This window comes from Helianthus annuus, chromosome 8 (genome assembly GCF_002127325.2).
Source record: "Helianthus annuus cultivar XRQ/B chromosome 8, HanXRQr2.0-SUNRISE, whole genome shotgun sequence".
Classification (NCBI taxonomy): Eukaryota; Viridiplantae; Streptophyta; class Magnoliopsida; order Asterales; family Asteraceae; genus Helianthus; species Helianthus annuus.
Window position 1 is genome coordinate 123,853,131 of NC_035440.2, and position 5,590 is coordinate 123,858,720.

The window sequence follows — 5,590 nt, forward strand, 5'->3', positions numbered from 1 at the left end:
TTCTCTATTAATGCATTTTACATACAACAATAACTAATAATATTTAACTTTAAAAACAATCTAAATACACGTTCTTGTTTTTTTTTTTTTTTTTGAATATGCTGGTATAATATTTATTAAAAACGGAGCTAGTTTAAAAAATGTATTTTTTAAATAAAAACCCTTCAATTATAATCTTTCTTATAGAAAATATAATTACATAAACTGAAGAATAAAAATTACACAAATTAAAAAATATAAATTACATAGATTATTTTATTTAATAAAAAATGGTCTAGGTCGGGTTGCTAATGGGTGTAAAATTTTTGATTAAGTTGGGTTGTGTAGGTTGAAGAGAAAGAAATTATTTTTTTTATTAAGAGGGCAGGGGTGCCCCGTGATGTAGTGTGGTTCGTGGGTGACCACGCGTAGAACACCGTTGCCGTTCCTTGTGACCATGCGTTGAAAGTTACCGTTGAGAGGGTTGGGTTACCGTTGGGGGGTGTTTAAAAAAATAAACACTATATATATATATATATACATATATATATATATACATATATATATATATATCTATATATACCGAAACGGAATCAGGAGAAAACACTCAAAAGTGTGAGAACGGTGAGAACACATCCTGTCCCAACACGTGTCACACGACATAGAGAAGGGCGGAGGGGCTTTTTTGTCATTTTATCTTCCGCTTTTCGAATTCCGCTTTTCGAATTCCGCTTTTCACAATATTGATTTATTTTTGGGGTTTAAGATTTTTGGCGTTAACCAAATTCAATAATTAAATGGTGTTTTAATGGTTTCATTGTATTAACATTTTGGCGTTTATTGCGTTTATGGTGTTTTTTTCAAATCTCTCTTAATGGCGTTTTTCAAGGCGTTTTAGACAAGATGACCCATTGTTCTATTATTTTTTACATAAATTTTGGCGTTTGTGGTGTCTTGGCGTTTTACAATTCTAAAATTATATTACAACCACATGGAAAAAAATAAAGCGAAAAAAATAAATTAAAAATCCTAATCGGATCTCTCTTCACAATCTTTACTGTCATCAGTCTCTCTGTTCTTTCATACTACAAGAACTGTCACCAAATATATGGCGTTTTATGTAAAACTTAACAAACCCATCGGTTTGATTATTTTGCCTGCTTGTCTGTTGAATTGGCTTTTTTGTGGATGTTTGGGGACATAGATGTATGACGTGTGGGTGAGTTTTTTCCCTTTGTTCTTCAACTTGATATTCATCTTTATAATCATCCCACTCTTCAGTGTCATTGATCTCTTCTCCTCATCCAAGTCTTCTTCAAGAACAAAGAACACAAAATGACATATGACTGTCATCAGTATCTTTTTCTTGAATATTTGTCCATCTCATGTAGCAAAATCTTACTGAGTTACTCCTCTCCAGCTAACAATCCATTCAGCGAAACCTCACGAAGAACAATACTGAATATCCAAGAAAGCATATTAGCCATCTTTGATTTTTTTTTTTTGGCGTTTTACAGTGAGTGGTATTTAGTAGTATTGGCGTTTGTTTTTTTGGTTTGATCAAATGGGCGTTGCTGAGACGTCTTATTTTATAAGGATGTCTTTTTGGCGCGTAGGTTAGGCGGTGCATTATTATAATAAAGTATTCGTCGTTTCAGTTACTGTTTTGTAATTATTGTTTTTGATAAGCTTTTATCTCTGAAGTCTGTAACACGTCCCATCTTTCAAGTTGGCGTTTTAGATTCTAATATAATAAATTTTCCGTCTCTTCAGTTTTACTGTTTTGTAGTTACTGTTTCTAGTTACATTTTCAAGTTTGGTTTTTATTTTTTTATTTTATTTTTATTTTATTTTTTGGATTTTTTATAATACTTGTCCAAAGTAATTTTATTATGGTTTGGTAGTTTTTGGGGCGTTTTAAGGCATGTTGGCATTTTGACAAGCATGTGGCTGTGTGGCGTTTTTATTATATAACAATCATATGAAAAAGAAAATTAAATATATATATATATTTCGACTTTCGTATGATTTTTTTTTATTTTTGTTTTTTGAAGTAGTTTTTTTGTCGCCGTGTGGAAGCACAAAGTCTGAAATCAGCCTCGTTTTCTTGAATATTTATCCATCTCATGCAGCAAAATGTTATTGAGTTTACACCCTTCAGCCAACAATCTTTGAATTTCCTATGAAAGATGTTTGATTTTTTTAACTTTTTGGCGTTTTACCGAGAAAAAGAACGCCACTAAATAAAAGCACTTTAAAACTCTAAATTTGATCATGCTAAATCAATAATGTTTTGTTGTATGGTGATGGACAACATTGTTAATCCTCAGTTAAGAAAGATGTCTGACAATGTTGTCCATCCCATACAGCTAAAATTTATTGACAACAAACCTCAATAATGTTTTTGTATATTCTGGCGTTATAAATTGGATGGAAGTTGAGGATAAAGTCAATAAGATTTTACTCAATGAAATGGACAATATTCTCACTTAAGGATTTTGTCCATTACATTGAGCGAAACTTTACCGACAACCAAACTGAATTTCAAATAAAATTTTTGGTTTAGAGGATATTTGATGTTTGGGTTTTTTGGCGTTTCTAAGACGAATGGTATATATTAAATATGTCGTTTGGGTTTTTTGGTGTTTTAATGGAAGGTCTGAGATGTTGTATATATAGAATGTTTTTGGCGGTTTTTTAGGCGGGATTTTATTATAATTAATTTTGGCGTTTTATATCTAATGGCGTTTTTAGATTATGATGGTGTGTACTATTGTAGGTTAAGGTGGTAATTTAATGGCGTTTTATTTCATGTGATGGCGTTTTGTGTGGAGAAGTCAAAAGACGTTTTTACCCTTAATGAAGCGCGCCACAGCAGTAAAAGTTATGTTATTTACGGAAACGCCACCGCGTCATCTAGTCCATAGATTGTTTTGATCGGACGATCCATAACCGTTCTCTCCGTTGTCACATTTTTCACCGTTTTCTCTAAATCCTGACCATATATATACCATCCATCCACACATACATATTTCACCCACACAAATACATAACTTTATATCACTTTCTTGCATTAAAAATGGAATTTCCAACCGATTCGTTTCCGTTAGACATCGATAGCTCTTCGTCTACCGACGATGACACGTATCATGTATCATATTGCACAATATGCTAATAAAAGAAGATGGACGTGCAATATCTCCAGATTGGGTGCCTGATCCTCCTACACAAGTTCCCGTTCACGAAAATGTCCAACAAGACTTGCGCAATGAAGAAATTCACTTTCGGTTGATATATGATTTAATTGAACTTGTAGGTTCTTTAAGTTTGGAATTTCCGGATTTGGACGAGGAGTAGGTTTCTTTATGTATCTTTTTATTTTTGTATGTTTTTTAAGTTGTAACCTAAAATATGTCTAGAAATATTGTTTTTTATTTAAATGAAATTATTATTGTTAATTTATTATTTAAAAAAATAAAAAAAATTCATCACTAGTGATGGGCAACCCCACTTAAATCCATCACTAATGATGGAACCAAGTTCGATAACGTGGCGGAAAATGATTGGGTGTGGTGAGTGGTGGAAAATAGAACACCCTTATCCCTTAAAGGTTGGGTTGAATTGGGATGTGAATAAGCATAATCTTATGGGCTTGATCAAATACAAAATGGAAAAATTGTGCGAATGATAAAAAGGAATGTGGAGCCTTGACCTTAAAATTCAAAGGTTTGAAATTAATTGTGTCCAATTTCACCAATTAAGTAACAAAATTAAGGTTGAAGGGTAAAAAAGGAATATTCGCAATGTTGACTTTTAAATCAGCTTCCCTCTTGATTTTTAAATGGCTTTAAGGGGCTGTTTGGTAACATTTGAATGGTTAAGTACTAAACCAGTAAGAGGTCTGAACCATTAAGCGCTGAACCAGTAAGACGTCTGAACCATTAAGAGCCTATATAATGCTTAACCGTTCAGAGACAAATGTCCGACCAATTCAGATTAGAGGTCTTAACTATTCAGACTCTGTATAAATCTTAACCATTCAGAGGCAAATGTCTGAACCATTCAGACATCTATTCGTGAAACAAACAGTCTGAACCATTAACTGTTAAACCAGTAAGAGGTCTGAACCATTAAGAGCCTAATTAAGAGGTAAACAAACAGCCTCTAACTCTTTCAAACATATTATTTTAAGAAAATTACACCATAAAAACGAATATTATTTTTCTTTTTCATTTGAGTATGATATTATTTAAATTTAAAAGAAAATAAAATTTAACATGTTACGTGATTACATATCATTGCGTAATTAGATAATGTGCCTTATATTTAGAACAATTATAATGTTACGTGATTTTGTATACACCACGTGGTTTATGTAGCCCTACTTAATTACGTTGCACTGCGTGATGACGTATGAACAATTATACCATGGCTAGTAGTATGTGTGTCATGTTCTTGTGGCTTCTTGACTTCGCACAAAAAAGTTTTTACTTTGTAGTATCTACACCCTGTGTGTGCATAATTTGACCGTCTAGGTGTGTAGAGTTGTTAAAATAAGGAGAATATAAATAATACAAATGGCATAATTGAAATAACTGTGGCCAAATCCTTACTTGGTTTTCCTAAGTGTAGAAAAGGATTAAGAAATTTTTTTATGTGTAGAGAAGAAAGAAGATAATAAGACTAAATCTTAGATTAAAATAAGTAATTTTAGATAAATTTAGCTTGTTTTCTAATATCTAATTGAAGAAACACAAAACTAATGTTAGGTTTATTAGTTGGGTTTATATTTCAACCATAAGAGTTAATCTTCTTAATCCTTCCTGAGCTGAGCTATGATCCTTCCTGCAAAACAATTGATGTGTGCAAAATGCAACATATAAATTACATCAAATGTGGCATAAAACTAACCCTTTTTTAGTACTAATGTTGGAAAAAGTGTGCTTTTGTCTTCCTTTTGTATTTTCAGGGATAAATGAGTTTAACTGAACAAAAGAAGCAAAAATGCAGCCAAATCTAACAATAATAGAAGAAAAGGAATAAACATGGCATGCCCGACCCCTCGACAGCATCTTCCTAAGCAAAAACAAAACAACAGAAGGCTGAACACGCCCCCGTGCTCATTGAGCACGGGGGCGTGCCCAAGTGTGTGCAGAAAAGACAAAGTTGTATAAGCTTCTATCACCCACCACGGGGGCGTGCCCAGCGGACACGGGGCCGTGGTCAACGCTAAGATTCGCAGAATCCAAGCAAATCTTGATAGTACAGATATGCTTCCGCACACGGGGCCGTGCCCAGCAGACACAGGGGCGTGGTCAAATAATGCAGACAAACTGCATTTAATGAAGAAAGAGAAGATGGGTGGACACGGGGCCGTGCCCAATGGACACGGGGCCGTGTCCGGGCTTCTGTGTAGACTATAAATAGGGGTGCTTGGCTCACTTGCAAATCATCCCTCGGCAAACCACCTCTCTCACACTTCACCCACCCACCACCACCATCACAACCCACATCCACCACCATCATCCATCATCTATCATAGAGTGTGTGTAGTAGTCTCGGGATCCAAGATTGATCGTAAGAGTTCTTGACAATCAAAGGCCATGTTTGC